Source organism: Copidosoma floridanum, unplaced genomic scaffold (genome assembly GCF_036245765.1).
Source record: "Copidosoma floridanum isolate Cflo_tuat_1 unplaced genomic scaffold, Cflo_Japanese_pri ptg000007l, whole genome shotgun sequence".
Classification (NCBI taxonomy): Eukaryota; Metazoa; Arthropoda; class Insecta; order Hymenoptera; family Encyrtidae; genus Copidosoma; species Copidosoma floridanum.
The window spans coordinates 6925828-6941741 of record NW_028321884.1 but is presented as its reverse complement, the minus strand read 5'-3'; the positions used below and the strand labels follow the sequence as shown (position 1 = coordinate 6941741).

Genomic DNA, 15914 nt, shown 5'->3' with positions numbered 1-15914 from the left:
AGCCGAAAGTAGGAGGAGGGATGGGAAGGCGCCGCCTCAGCCGAGATGGGCTCGCGTATCGATGGAGGGGTGAGAGAGAGGACCCGCGTTGTGGGTGGGCTCAGGTGGATGTATACTGTACAGGTTCGGCGTGTCTCGTGTTTGCCGAGGAGGCGTCGCGCATACATTAACGCTCGGGCCAAGCAGTTCGATGGATGAAGAAACCAACGCTACTCGGCGGGATTTGGATATTTAAACACGTCTCTCTTCCTCCCCCTTCCACTTTTGGCACCCTTTTTTGGCGCACTCGACGAAAATACACGTCCCGAGAGAAAGAAACACGGGATCCAATCTCGAGTCCGATTCAATATTAATCGGTGTACCTTCTTCGGGAGCGGGCGAGGTTTCGTGTAATTTTGTCCCCGCGATCTCGATTCGCCTTCGAATCAATCGTATTTTTAACTTTGGCTTCGACCCGAGTTGGGTTAAATAAAGTTACAAATCACGTTTAAGTGAGAACGAAGCGGACGAGAGCCAAAAAAATCCAATGGTGCGCTCTGAAGATAAACAAAAAAGGAGCATCCATAAACTCCCAAAATAATCACCAAAGTGTACAGATGCAGTACAGGCAGCGAAATCATTATACCCTCCTTCGTTGTTACGAGCTCTTCCAACCGATTCATATTCTAGCTGTCTTTGACCAAACTTTGGGCAGCCTCAATGTCGCGGTAGCTTTCGGGACGATAAATTGATACTGATGTATGAAAAAAAAAAAATACATTCAACAGAATAACTGGTTCACTACGGAATACCAGGGCAGGTGGTAGGATATCCTCCATCAAACAGTAGACGGCAAACTTGTTCAATATTACGAGTACCATCGGAGAACATTATTTTCGCCGTACATGGAGGAATGGGGGAAAAGAAAAAACGTAAAACCATAAAAGTACAGGGGATAAAGGAAATAGACCGGAATAGAATGGCCGGCGAGTCTTTACCCGAGTAGAAGAAAAAGAGGAAGACGAGATATAGAGAGGTCGTATCGACAGGTCGTTAAGCCCAGGATCCTTCCCCCGGTGGTGATAGCCTGCAGCAGTCTGGCGAAGCTCGTATATAATACAAATTTCGCTGGTGCTATACACCGCCGCCGAAGATTTACCTGACGGCCAGGCTTTGGTTCCGCGCGATTTGTAAGGCTCAGCAGCAAGAACACCCTCCCCCACATATTAACCTCTCCCTCCGTGTAGGTCTCAAAATTTTAAGCTAGGCGCCGTCGAATGAGTTGCCCAGCTACTGCTCTAAAATATGGCGCCTCGTTTATCAATACCCACTGAGTTATCTCCAGCCCAAGGAGAACGGAGGTGGGGTAGGGGAGCTTAAGGCCATTTTGACAAGTTAAGAGCAGCTAAGCGCGCAACAGCAGCGGCGGAAGAGTAGCCCTTTCCCCCCCTGCACGACTTGGGGCTTCCGCTGTGGCTCGTCTCACCGAAATTCACTATCGGAAGCTTTGTCAAATATAACATCGACCCCCACCCCCCCAAAATGGGTCTTACTAAAAAAAAACCAAACCTATACTTAGACCACACGAATCGAAAATGTGGGAGCAACAAATAGTTACAAGAGCTTGCAGTATAGAACAGGACAAAAAGCTCCGATTGTTATCCGAGGGCCAGAGGGTTAATGAAAGGGCCCATCTATGCTCTCAAACATACACCCCGTGCACCGCACACGCGGTCTGTTATTCAAAGACGCCAGAATAGTTTGCACCGACCGCGGCTGGATCCTCTCTGTGCCGACTGTCCGACGTAGCATTCAGACACACACACACACACACTCCCCGTAAATAGTTGAGCTTCTTCCAAGTTGCCTCCTCCTCCTCCCGCGACTGCGCTCCATGACCCGGCACTAGAGACGACAGTGTCGGTATTTTGTCGAAGGTCGCCTCCTCTTTCGTGTCCTCCGCCCGCGAGATTCATACCTCCTCCTCCTCCTCCCTCCGTTTGTCGAGTGTGGGCGCCCATTGCGCGTGGTATAGGTACACAACCATTGGGTATTTACTTGTTGTCGATTTTTGCACAGTCACGCAGACAATATTATGTATATATCTGTAAAAATATGTTTTTCATCAGAAACACACAAACGACCGTCTATTTAGAGCCACCAACAGCCTCGGTGGAGGGCATTAAGGATGCAACTACGAGGAAGGAAAAAAAAGCTACGAATGACCCGTCCCCGGCGTCTCGTTTCCCCGGACCATGTGGGCAGGCGTATGTATAATGTGCACTCGACAATGTAGTCTTAGGGTGCGGAGGGCGAACTCGTATTTCGCAGGCGGCTCACGTAATTCGGTGATGACATCACGCTTGAAGAACACAAAATATAAAGCTCAGATCCGTGCCGGTGATGATGCTGTTGCTATATAAAAGTACAGCCTCTGTCCTTCTTTCGCGTATGAAGATACACATGTCTATATGGTCACGCTCCCTTGTAAAACAAAAAGAAAAGCGGGTCCCTCTGTCGCTGTGGTCCACGAATAAGGGACGAAAAAAAAAAGGGTTTTTATTTCTTTCGTTCGAGAATGGCTGTACGTGGTTTACCAATAAATCGCCGATGGACCAACGGTGAGCACTGCATGTATAATTATACGCGCCGAAGATGTATATTCGTACCCCCCCGAGTCCTCTTTGGATACCCTCCATGAGTGGGCTCGGTTTCGTGCGTGACGATATGGTCGTCCCGCAGGATTTACGGAGTCGAAAAAAATGTTTATGGCTCCACAGGCGCTTGTACACCAATAGCACCGAAAAATACTCCTCGGGACGATGTTTATATATATACACGTACTGTGCGCGATAACCATCGGCTCTCGTGTATTTTCATCCCCGAAAGTTGAAGGTTTCGTGCAAGCTTGCGCACCGCTGAATAATGGAACAAACGAATAATGCCCCACCATGGCGAAGCAGCTGCAAGCTCATTTATTTATTTGATGCGTTTCCGTCTTTGTAGCCGACTTACCTCCACCAAGACGAATCAATTCAATTAGGCAAAGTGGATGTCAAGTGGATGGCTCGTCTGCGAGTATATATATATGCGCTGTGTACGGTGGCATCCCCTTATTGTGTTACAATACGTGTAGAGGCTACGAAAGAAGAGTCGTTCGTCGTCTTTGAGGAAGCGCCCCGGAACGGATCAAAGGGAAATTATGTATTAGGAAAACATACAAAGTGGGAGAAAAGCAGCTCTTGCCGGGATTTATCGAGGAAAAAAAAAATAAAGATACACACACGCAGCCCCGCGTTTGAGGGCAAGGTTTATCGCGGTTGCAATCGTTTTTCAAGCTTTCACGTTATACATTTACATATATACCTACATGTACTCGAGAATCTTGTCGGAGTTTCCTCTCCCCTTTGTAACGTGATTACGAAAAAATGAACTACACCATTTTTATATACCGGTGGGTTATACTTTATTTACGATGATTCATATCGATACCCCTTTTCTTTACCACCTCCGAGAACTCAATGGTATATATATTTTAGTATTCTTGTGCGCGACGCGCAATTAGAGCGTAAACATTACAAACTTTGGAAATTCGTTCACGTGTATTAGGCACGTATATATATTCAGCTTTTGTGAATTATGTGCCACGGCTAAAACTGCGCCGCCTCCCGCATTCGAGGTTCATTAAAATTCGTTTCACGTGTACGAATCGCGTACGACATATGCAAAACCATCAGCATATTACGTATGTATTATTTGCATCCAAAGCAAACACGCGCGACACAGAGTCTACGTCATACACGCATCAAAGTGCTTAATTACATTTGTACACAATATAAAGGGGGTGCGGTTGTAAAGTGCGTTATGATTATACAAGTCAGGTGTAGCGCCTCGATTTTTCGTGGCTCCAGATCTATGGCCCAAAGTAACGACGCCGGTGGACTTGAATTATCGGGGTGTCTCGTATAATTGGGCGGCCGATGGCTTGCGGTTGTTCGCCGCTTGCAACTTGGGGGGGTTGGCCACCCTTAAGCTCCCACCCACCCCCTTGCGGTCGCATATGTATGGACACAGGAAGCCGAACGTATACGTATACACATCGGGCGACGATCCAAGGAGGACCCGCTCTCTATACGGCGGGGGTGAAATACAAATGCTTCGGACGATGGCTGATAATTTCTCCCGTGAGCTGCTGTAAAACAAGAGACGGTTTGTTGCACACCTCTCGCGATCGCCGGGAGTTATTGCACGGGCCGATAGTATATGTAAAAGCGTTCCCCCCTGCCATCACCGGGGAGGCCCGACAGGAGCGATTTCTCGACGCGAACCTAACGGAGGGGGTGAAAAACACCCTCGAGCCCGGGGACGCAATCCATTTTTCATAGCTCGCCCTTCCTTCTTGCTCACCTACTAGTAGACTATTCCGACTTTTGTCGACGTGAACGAAATTTTCTCGCTGCACGGGCCTGTTTATTACACACGAGCGTCAAACGAGTTTATTAAACAGTCACGCCAGCCACGCGCGTATTTATTTCGCGTCACGACGCAAGAGGGGGGATATTACACTTGCGGGGATTAGCCGAGCTTACGGTGACCTAGGGCTTAATCCCCGCTCGGCCGCAACAGTTTTTCCTTTCGTCCGCACGTACATACACACATGCGCGCAAGCAGCGATGATCGACGGACTCGCTTGGCAATGGAGCCACGTATGTACGAAAGGCACGCGCGTTGGGACGTATTTATTAAGCGTATACGGACTTCCGTGTGCGCGGGGATGAGCAATGGTCCACACGTCGAGATGACGAGATTTTCATCTTGTTAATGACAGCCTTCCCTCTTTACGTGTTGGACGCTTTTTTTCACGTACCCTGTGATGGTGATGATTAGCGAAGGGACGAAAACGTCGACCGATCGGTAACAAAAGCCCGTGACTCGACGGACATCGGACGGCACCTCCGATATACCCCACATAGGTCCATTGTCTTCAATCGCGTAACTATAGTCATACAACGGACGTATTGACGTCCGTATATATACAGGGTATCGCCTTGTCTTGTCTCTTACAAATAATTAAGGTAAATTGATCGAGACGTCGCAAGTCGGCTCGAGCGAAATTGACGAGCCAATAAGATAGTGCAGTTCATTAGTTCGGCTCCGCTCGACTATATGGATACACGTCATCCGGCTCGCGTAATTCAATCCCGAGCCCGACATCTCCGGTCAAAAATGACTATCGATTTTTCGCACAAACTTTGCGTTATCTACTAACTATTATATTTGCACACCAATACTATACGAAATTTCGTACCTAAGTTTATATAACGCTGTGTTGTCAATCAAGGGAGTTTATTGTTGTAAACAGTCGTTGGCTCTAGTACCACTCCAATATAGCCCGAGAGGTTCGAGAAGAAGGGGTAAGATGGACGTAGTACTGTAGGAGGGAGTCGGAGAGAAATCACGGTCCTCGTCTCTGGTTACCGTTTGCCTCGTACCATATTTCGGACAAGATAGAACCGAAACCTTGGCCGGGGGTTGTTCTTGCAGCCAGCAGCATCGTTATCGGCGTATCGCGTTTCCGAGCGGAGAATTTCCCAACATCAATAACCGGAAGTAATAATGGCTCTTCCTCGTGAATTACTTCGTCCCGAAAGCCGAGAAAGCTATCAATAATACCCCGTATCTCCTCGAGGGGGCCTCTAAATACTCCCCTTCTATAAACTCACTGCTACGCATATATAAGAGCATTATTATTATTATTTTTTTTTGTTTTCAGCGAAACGACGTCGTTTTTAATTTCTCGCCCCACATCGAGTCACGCGCAGAGTGGAACTAATTACACCCCGTCCACCAGCCCTGTGACAATCGAGTATTCCTCGGATCGAATTAAATTTAAGATTCCAAAACTTTCGGTCTTTCCACTCGAGCGAACTTTGATATTTGCCGAATTAATTAAACTCATTTTTACCCCTGACTGACGGCAGCACACCAGCCGTGGGGGTATCATTCCATAGATCTCCATGTATATATATACATATGCATACTTGGTACACGAGCACTTGTGTGCAGGTGAACGATGTATCGCGTCCTCGTATGCATCATACTCCGGTTACATCGAGGGTAAATAGGGGCGCCATCAGCGAGGGAATCGATACACCATGTGCCCGCGACTAAACTTATAATGCTCCGACACTATCCAGACATGCCGATGACGCGCTGAGCATCGTATATAACTTTGACGTATGCGTTCATCGCCGTTGTGTATAAAGTTGGCGTGTACATAAAGTGGAAGCACCGGGGGCGCAAGGAAAAAGTGTACCCTTGGCTTCCCTGTGAATTAAACAGCTTCGTTTGAAAGTTAGCTGCTTCTTGAGCCGCGCAAACATGTGATAACTCATCCGAGGGTTGTTTTTACGAAACAAGAGCCCTTGCGACGGCGATAAGGAAAAAAAAGGAAATAAAAAATTGATGTTTGCTCGTCATTTGGGGAGGAGTTTGCGTATATATACATGGTCTCTCGTGGGATGAATTACGCGCTACATTGACTCGACCGAGCAGTTGTGCGATGGTAAGAAAAAAAAGGGGGAAAAAAATGACGAAAGCCTCGCGAATATTTTAAAAATCCGCAACGAGGCGGCAAGAACGCGATACGCCAATGTTTACTCGCCAATATTGATGATTTCGATTTCGAGGCGAAATTTTCATTCCCCTCCTGCCCACCCTTCGATCTTCAAACCAAACATCGAATTTTCATCGTCTCAGAGCTGTTTTTCATCATTACCGGAATTAAAAAAAAAAAAAAAAAAAAAAAAAAAAAAAAACACCAGCTCAAAAGCTTTGGCGCTAATGTAACGTAAAAAAAATACCTGCGGAATCAGCACCCCCAAGGAGGTCCTACCACACAATACACACCTGGTTACACCTTCTCTTGCGTGTCGATGATTGCACGGTTTCAGGGCGCTCCAACGCTATAGTAGGGAGGGTGGAGGGGAGTATACACGGTATGTAAGCAAACGAGCGCACGAGCGTACGTGTGTGCCATTACATAGCCTTACAGTCCCTCTCCGGGCACATCACGCACTTGTTCCTCGCTTTACCACCGTCAGCTATGTATAGCCACGGTGCAGGTATCCCCACGGGGGTCCGAAGGGACGGCCACGTTGGTGTGTGCTTACAACGCGGCGTGTACACACATAGACGGATACCGCGCCAGGATTACGAAACCGCCAATCGCATGTCCTATAATCGGGACGGGCTAATGTCCCTGCTCAGCCGGCCGAAGACCGCCGGGGCTGATTTTCGGGCCACTGAGCCGGAGACTCGTCAGGGATCGGCCGACGTGTGCTCGTGTATATATACCTAACACCTACGTACACGTGTGCTCCCGATCGTCGATCTCTCCCCCTCTCTGGTCTGCACACACAAACTTGTACGGATGATTTTCAGCCCCTAAAGTGGAGGTGCGCCGATACGCGAGAGCGCGTTCGGAGAATAACTCGCCCATCCCCCCCCCCCATGGAATTATCGATGGGCTACTACTGCTGCCTGTTGTTTGCTCGGCGATAAGAGACCTTGTACAGTTACGTATCTATGTATACACGTGCCCCATACACACACGGGGCGCGCGTGAGCACTTTGTGTGCACGCGCGCGGATGGTGACTTGGGCGCTGCAATTACACTGCCTTTGTTACGTGACGTATCGCGCGTTACACTTGGGGAGGGGGTGTGGGGTGTAGGTGTTTCCACTGCACCTACTTTGAATTTATTTTCACTGCGTGATCGTATTATCACCGCTCTAATGGTGCCAAATGCTGCCAAATGTTAACTGTCGAATCGGATATGTGTTTTTTTCATCTTTGATGCATTTTGATTTCTTCTTCATTTTTTTTTTTTTTTCCACTAAAGTTTCCATAACTACTGGTAAAGCATACCGAGGACCCAAGTTATACTTCCACCTTCGATTACAACTCACCGTGTGTGCATGTCAAGACGGATAAATGGAAAAATATATATTACGAGTAAGCACGAGATGAGCTGCGAGTCCTGTACAGCATATAACGTGTTGAGCAACGTGCCTCTTGATTAAAAGGTAATCATGAGCGCCGAGTTAATTTACAAAACGAGGAGGGGAGGGGGGGAACGAGCGATATTTCTCCTTCTTCTCGTGCAACGAAACGATAAAAATGCGCGGGGTACGATGATACGTTGCACGTCCGATTGAATAATTTTCATGAAGCTCCCCGTGAACTGTAGTTGGTCCCTTGTCTCGCAGCTGCGATCGTTACGTGAATTCCCGTGCGCGTTACCATTGAGCAGGACGCTGAAGGGTGGAGAGGGGGGGGGAAAGAAGAAAAGAAACGAGAGTCGTGCAGCGGAGCGAGAAAAAAAGGCAAAAGATGAGGAAAGAGGAGGGCGGAAAAAACTCGCGGGAGAGTAGAAAGCAGAGCCGATAAGCAGCGGGGGTCCCCGCCTCTCGCTTCCATACATATACGTGTACGTGTGTATACACGACAGGTAGGTATAGCGCGGCGGGCGTGCGGTGCGGCGCTAAGCCACAATCGACAGTATAAAATATAAATTACGCGGCGGGCGGGATAAATCTATCGCTGTGGTGCACAGCGCCGGGGAGGGGCTGTATACGTGACGCCTCGGAGCGCGCAAGGTATATATATATATATGCCATGTACGCTTCTCTCTGCGGTGTGTTGCGCGAGCTCGGATCGAATCGGGTTTGTTAGAAGCCCCGAAGGACTCGTAACAGCGCTACAACGAAGGGTGTATGTATATATTATAACCTTTTTAGGTATCTGATACTGGTAACGGCGCAAGTCGTAGTAGCAGCAGCATCATTGTTGTTGTTGTTACGTGTTGAAATTACATATTTATTCATATTTATATACACGCCAGATGTGTGGGTACGAGCGAGTACGAGAGGGACTGAAAATACAACCCGTGACCTGCTTTTCTTTCTGCAGTTAAAAATAAAAGTTTTTTCTTTGTTTTATCGACAGTGAGTACTTTTAAGTCGCTATTTAGTCAAAAATTAGCATTGACGACGAGTCTATATAGGATTTTGTATTGCGACATCGATGATCCATCAGCTGCTTTTGTAAAAGAATAATCTAGAGACTATTTCGTTAAAACGTGATTTTGGATACGAGAGAGGAGTGGAACAAGTATACGCTGCTTATGTTCTCAGCACTTTATAAATTAAATCGGATTTAGAAAATTTTATTTATTTAACAATATCTCGTGTGTGTACGTGTGAAGGCTGTTAATGTGAATCCAAGTGCCTTCGACTGCGTCCATAGAAATATTACCCACCGATTCGTGATTATATTCCAATCGATAAATCAGCCCCGCTGTTTAGCATAGGACAATAAATCGCTTTCATTCAATTTAAATGATGGGTCTGCCTTAACGTCAAAAGGATTATTCCGATGAGATTATAAAAATACTATAAATCTGTTTTGTTTGCGTCGATGAAGAATAGAGAGTAAGGCCGTCGCTGGTATACGACACATATACAAAAACTCATCAATCGTTCGGTGAAAAATTTACAAAGTATACAAACCAATGCGTCAAAAGGAACCTTATCATTTAACAATTCAAACGAAAAAAAAAAAATAAATAAATAAATAAATAAACAATATATATAAAAAGTCTCACTACAAGACTCGTAAAACAAGTACTATTTAGCTTGAATCATCGGACGATTCGCTAGTTATTTTTGCAACAAAAATTACGTTTGTACGAAGAAAAAAAAAGTTCTAAACAAGAAAGAGTTTCAATATTCACAAAGAGGACTGGCAAGCTTACACATCCAAAAGTGCGTGGCGAGCTTTACGGTATATGTATGATTTATATCTTCTCCCAAAAAATCATTGAAAATCCCAACGATCATCAGGAGGTATTCATAGCGAGCACAACAAAAACGACTCGGACAATTGTGCAGGACAGAGAGAAAGAGAGGATTAAAGGCTCGTTCGCTCGTAATTCACTTTCCAACGCGAATCTCGGCAACGACCGATGCAAATTAGTCTTAATTTCCGCGCTACATACCCACACACCCAACAAACCAACTCTCCACATGTTGGCGCTTCGTGCATTACAGAGCTCGAAATTTCATTGGGAAATATGTGCGGCGCGCGCCGTACCGCTGATTTGAAAGTATATCGAATCAGCAGAGCGATTGCCCACCCCCAACCCCACCTGTATACATATGTTCAGCCCCAATTCATTTCTACCCCCCGAAACTCATTCGCCCCCGCTCATACGGTGGAAAATTTATCGCCACCACTGGGCGCACATGCCCGACAATGACTTTTTATTTATTTCATTTCATTTCACCGATTACCTCGTTGAGGATCGTTATCATTCCACCCCAACCCCGTACACGCGTGTACCGTGTGTTCGCACCTGTAAACACCCGAGATTGGTGATCGCTACCCGAGGATCTACTAGCATTTTGTCACAAATTGCGTAATCCCCTCGTCATAATACTACAGCGATATGTACTATGCCCTCGCGGGCAGGATTTTTTCTCCTCCTCCTTCGGGAGTTTCCGAGTTTTTACTCGGCATTAATACAAATTTTTCCCCCTCGCGCAGCCAAAGAAAAAAAAAAAAAAAAAAGACTCGAGTGTACATTAGCGGAGCCCGGGATGGAGTGCTCCAGCGTCCAGTGCTCCACTCACCGAAGTAGTTCCCGTAAGCCCACTCCCTCTCTCGAGTTATTCTTATCGTCAGTGAATAATTTTTTTTTATTTGTTCCTCTTTTATTCTTGTTTGGTTTTATGAATGAGCAAGAGGATGCGGGAAGGCTCCGGTGGGAAGGAGCGATCGCGTGCATGCAATGCCGTCGTAAAAGCTCGCTCGGATTCCACGGCACGAACCGCGACACCGTGCACTTGTATACATCGGGATAATGCAGCTCGCGGGTTTTTACCGCGCGTATATACAGTCTGAGGTGATTCTCGAAGCTCCGCGTGTCGCGCGCGGGACACGGCACTCGGTTGGCTCTAAATCACTCGGCTGCATGTTCGAGAGGAAACTTTTGCGGCGGAGCTACCGGGCACTTGAATTCGGTCGAGGGGAAGGTGACACGCGACGAGCTTCGAACGGTTACCCTCTCTCACGGGGGGTCGAGAAAAGAAAGAGCTTGATTTACATTTATTTATCATACAGTGAGCTCGTCGCACGTTTTGGTCCAGCAAAGAATAAGTGAAGCTGTATCGTATAATACATTTGTACGGCGTCAACGTTTACGGTAAAAATGACAAAACTCTATACTATCGATGCTTTACCTACATCTGTAATTTTATTTTTCTTTCTTTCTTTTTTTTTTTTTTTGCTAGGCTAAACTGCTCGTGAATTAGAATTGGTTCCCTTAGTTGAGGGTATATTATTGACCTAATAGTTATACATTGAACTTTACTGTTTGTACATCACGAGTAAACACGCAATGATTGAACAAATTAAACGATTCTTCGATAACAACAAGGAGTCACTCGGCGTATTTATTGTTCATTTGATTTTGAATTTACTCTGTGCTCTTGGGTCTCTTTAAATATACCAAAGTGCGTTCGTATATACGACTTTCCTCGTCGTCGTGTAGATGCACACACTTGGTATACACGTACACATGTACATCGAGTCGCGGTCCAAAGTAAAACCTTCAATTAAAAGCCCGCGAGTTAAGGACTTTTGAAAACATAGCATGAGTTTTTCGCTGCGAGCCCAACAGCGGTAGTTTGGGTGGAGAAGCGAGGGGGTGGGTGGCCACCTCGGCAGAAAAGACGCGAAAATGCGAAAATAGAGGCAGGTGAAAACTCGCTGCCGGGCTACATGAGCTGGAGTTGCTGCTGTTGGCAGAGTCTAATGAACGAATGGACTTTCTCGCTCGCGCGCGAGCTTAGTGCAGAAAAAAAAAAAAAAAAAAAAAAAAGTTGAGGAGCTGGAAAAAAAGAGCCCGTATACTCGTCGCTTTGCGGTCAGTTGCTCGCCTTTTCTTAGCCCTTTTTTTTGCAGCTTACATTTTTTTTTTTTCCCCTTCATCGCGTTCGCCTCCTCGCTCTTCTCCCTATTTCTCCCACGTCACTCCCTTCGCGGTCTTTCATTTTGCTTACGTACCGAAACTCAAAAGCTCTCACCGTCCTCGAGTCTTGGGCAAACAGGAGCGCGCGCTCTTTCTCTCTCTACATTATGATCCGCTGTATAAAAAGCGGAGGGGATCGCTTCGTGGTGAAACTAAAAATCGACCGCAGATCAACGCGGGCGTGTAGAAATATCATAAAATCTCTCGACTTTTACGTACGTGAATGAAATTTAGTACCTACTACTATCGGGGTCATTTGTAAAAGCTGCTTACACCGATTTTGATGTGTATTTGGTACGAGTGTCGGAGGAACTTTATTACGCGCACCCACGTGGGGTGTGATTATCAAGTATATGAAAACTCGTAGGGAAACAATTTTTTTTTTTCTCTTTTGCTTAATCCGAGGCTAAGGTATATTTGATTTTTTGTTTTTGCAGCGAAGCGTAAGCCGAGAAAAACATGGGAGCGGATCAGGGCAACGGGAACTTCTCTTAATTTGCAGCCCAAAGAGCCGGAGGAAGGAGAGCGGCAGATAAGACGCGAAAAAAGAAGAGAACGGCTCATAAGTCGGGATTTGCGAGATTACGCCGCGGCGCTGCACACAACCAGTTTAAATGTCCGTCGCGCGTGGGCGAGCGGACGAGAGAGAGAGAGAGATAGCGGAGGATCCGGAGATGAAAATTATGCAGAGCAGCCGCGAATGCCACACACTCGACGCGCTTCATTGGGTTGTTCGTTTTGTTTCAGTGGACGCCGAGTGCGCGCTGTAAGTACCATTAAACTTTTTACAGTATGTATATGTGTATAGCTGGTGAGTTTTGCTCGATGAAATCAGCAAAAAAAAAAAAAAAAAATGAACCGCACTTGTACTGCCTCTATTTACGAACCAATACCAACTTTAGCACGTTGCATCATGTGCTCCTTTAATTTAAACTTTGTAAAATTACATACTTTGTGTTATCGAGCTATCACGAATATCATAAAGTCCGCGCGAGCAGTTTGTGCTACTTTGCCGCAATAAAAAAAAAAAATTTGAGCTTGCATTTTAATTTTCCAAGCATGTATAATTGCATAAAATCTAGATATACTATTGAGATTTAACGTTTTTCCATTGCACGAGTAAAAAACTTCTTACTTTTGACAATGTATCGTTGGTACATCTCGCGTTTACTATCGTAAGATTACGTGTAACGCTCGGTTTGCGTGATTTCAGACGCAGTTATCGCTGGCCGATTCAACCCCGCCGTGAGACCGAATCCAGGTCAAGCAAGCGTCTACCATGACTTCGGGGTTGTTAACTGAGGATCAACGACCCGCGCGTGTGTGACGTTGGTCGGTAAGGCGGTAGTTTTGCGGAAGGGATGATTCTGATACATGGTGGTACAGGGGTGCAAGCGTCGGTAGGTAATGCAGGGGGGATGAAGCGACCGGTCGGTAACCAACCCCCTGTACGTACAGTAAAAAAGGGGCTGATAAGGTGGTGCGTGGCTGTTGGCGCGATGGAGTGGAACTTGGCGACCTTGCAGGTAGAGGTCGGTGAGAGTTTGATTTTCGCGCTTTTTTTGCTACGACAAATTCAAGGTGATGTAAAGTTTACTTTTTCCGGTTCGTAAAAGTGAGTAAATAAAATTATTGACCATCACCGGTGATGAGAGATGATTTGCACCCACGGTGTGTTACACAGTGTTTACATATTGAAATCAAATGTACGTTTTGTGATATTTTTTTAAATTTCAAGTTGAAATTAATAAAGTTTAGGCAAATATTCATTTTAAGCTTACTCTTAGACACGTGGTACAAATGACAAGGTAAATTTTTAACTACATAGATAAAGAAACGTATGATTGATATTGTACTCGCATTGTCAGGTCATTGAAATAAGCTTTTAATTTATTTGTAGTTTAAAAAATCAAAGTATTGTCGTGGATCAAGAAAAATTCGTTAAGAGACAAAATGTTTTCTATTCAGGTAAAATTGTTTGTACAGCACGTGTTACTTGAACCATTCAGCAATCACGGAAAATAAATGAAATTGTTACATAAAAAGGTGCCTTAAAAAAAAATTTGCCAAATCACGTGTAAAAACACGTCGTTGTCTAATATATAAAAAAAAACCTTGAGTACATCGTTTGTCAAGAGAACATTATGGTAACCACTCGTGCGAATGTGGTTAGCGTACCCACTGGGACGCACGAGACGAAAAAAAAAAAAAAAAAATCCAGACAAAATCGAAAGCTCGTGCTCACCAATAGACACTGGGCACAAGATCGGATGGCATGCGCACACACATACACATGAACACACGAGAGCAAACATATCCCCGTATGCACGCAGTTCTATTTGCGGTTGACGTTTGTCAGAGCCATTGTCAGGGCTGTATGTGGCGAGGCGCGACGTTACATACATATATACGCCAAAATTACCAACGAGCAGAGAGCAAGAGGGCACATAATCGACGACACGCTAATTAGAGTCCCTCCCTGTAATTCGTTCGTATACGCAAATTCTCCCTCGTCCGCTTAGTCACTCGCGAAAACGCGACAATCGTAATTGCAACAAACAACAACAGCCGCGTTTCGCTTTGAATACAAATAATGCGCGCAACTAGCGAGCGAGCGAGTAATGCGTCAGCAGCAGACCGGCACAGAGAACAACTCGGCAAACGTTTGCGGTTCGGGTAATCTTGTAGATAAACTGAAAATCGACACGTGTACAAATATCAATACGTTGGAAATGTTTGGAAAGATATGGATATAAATACATGCATGTGTATACATACGTGTGCGAATATATATATATAAATGGGATATCGTTTCGAGTCCGCCACTCGCTGTGTTTGTCGAAAAAAACAATGTTTGTGCACGTCTTGCTGCTGGATAGCAAAGTGCTGTACTCCACTTTTTCGATGTCTCCATTGTCCGGCAATCATTTGGAACTTTTACGCGATGGATCGAACATTCGTATCCAGGTTCGAGCTTTAATTTGCAATGGGCACGCGACGATTGAGCGAATTCACTTGGATGATGATTCATGATGAGAAAAAAAAAAAAATTAATAATAATAAAACAGAGTTGTTTCCTCGATCCAACAAATAATAAAAGTTGGTAATTTTACTGAAACGTATCGGGCGTTTGTTTATTATTATTATGTCACGGTAACTTTTCTGATGATGTTCTCCCCGAAAAATTGGACTTGAATGAACTTTCAGAATGACTTTCTTTGGCAAATTAAGCGAAAGTGCACTTTTAGGGGGGCAATAACATTACGCGCGAGAGAATGTAATCGTGGCGTGCGAAACGGCTCTCTGTAGCGCTTTAAAGTAGTTCACGAGACATTGAGTGCGGGCAAAAAAAAGGATCATGAAAAAAAAAGACAAGTGGAGGAGGAAGCCCTTGAAATACATGCGGGAATATTCGCGTTTTTTTTTTTTTTTTTTTTTTTTTTTTTTTTAATAATGATACTGAATATAAGTGAGCCGGTGAATACGGGCACACGCGAGAAACGCGCGTTCAACGAGTAGTTTGCGGTTCAAAAAGTGCTCTCCTGCATCTCGCGCTTTAACGTGACCAGCAATGAGAAAAAAAATTATACGCATGGACACTTTCACCCTCTCTCGGATTATTTTTTTGCCCGAGTTTTTGTGTACGAGCTGATTTACGTGAAATTAATTGTTCAACTACTCAGCATTAATTCGCGTTTGAGAGTATTACGTTCATGCAAAACGTTACTGGATTTTAAAAAAAAGTGTAGCGAGATAAAAGTTGGTGCACCTTGTGAGATTAAAATTTTTACGAGGGTGCTCTTACTGCTGGAGTAAATTTAAGGATATGAACATTGAATGC

The 15914-nt window shown here is 45.3% G+C and overlaps 1 protein-coding gene across 1 annotated transcript in view; it reads right to left on the bottom strand.

Moving 5' to 3' along the window:
• Lar (tyrosine-protein phosphatase Lar) overlaps window positions 1-15914 on the bottom strand; it is a 198904-nt gene that overhangs the window by 180870 nt on the left and 2120 nt on the right. The gene's annotated exons all lie outside the window — the stretch shown is intronic.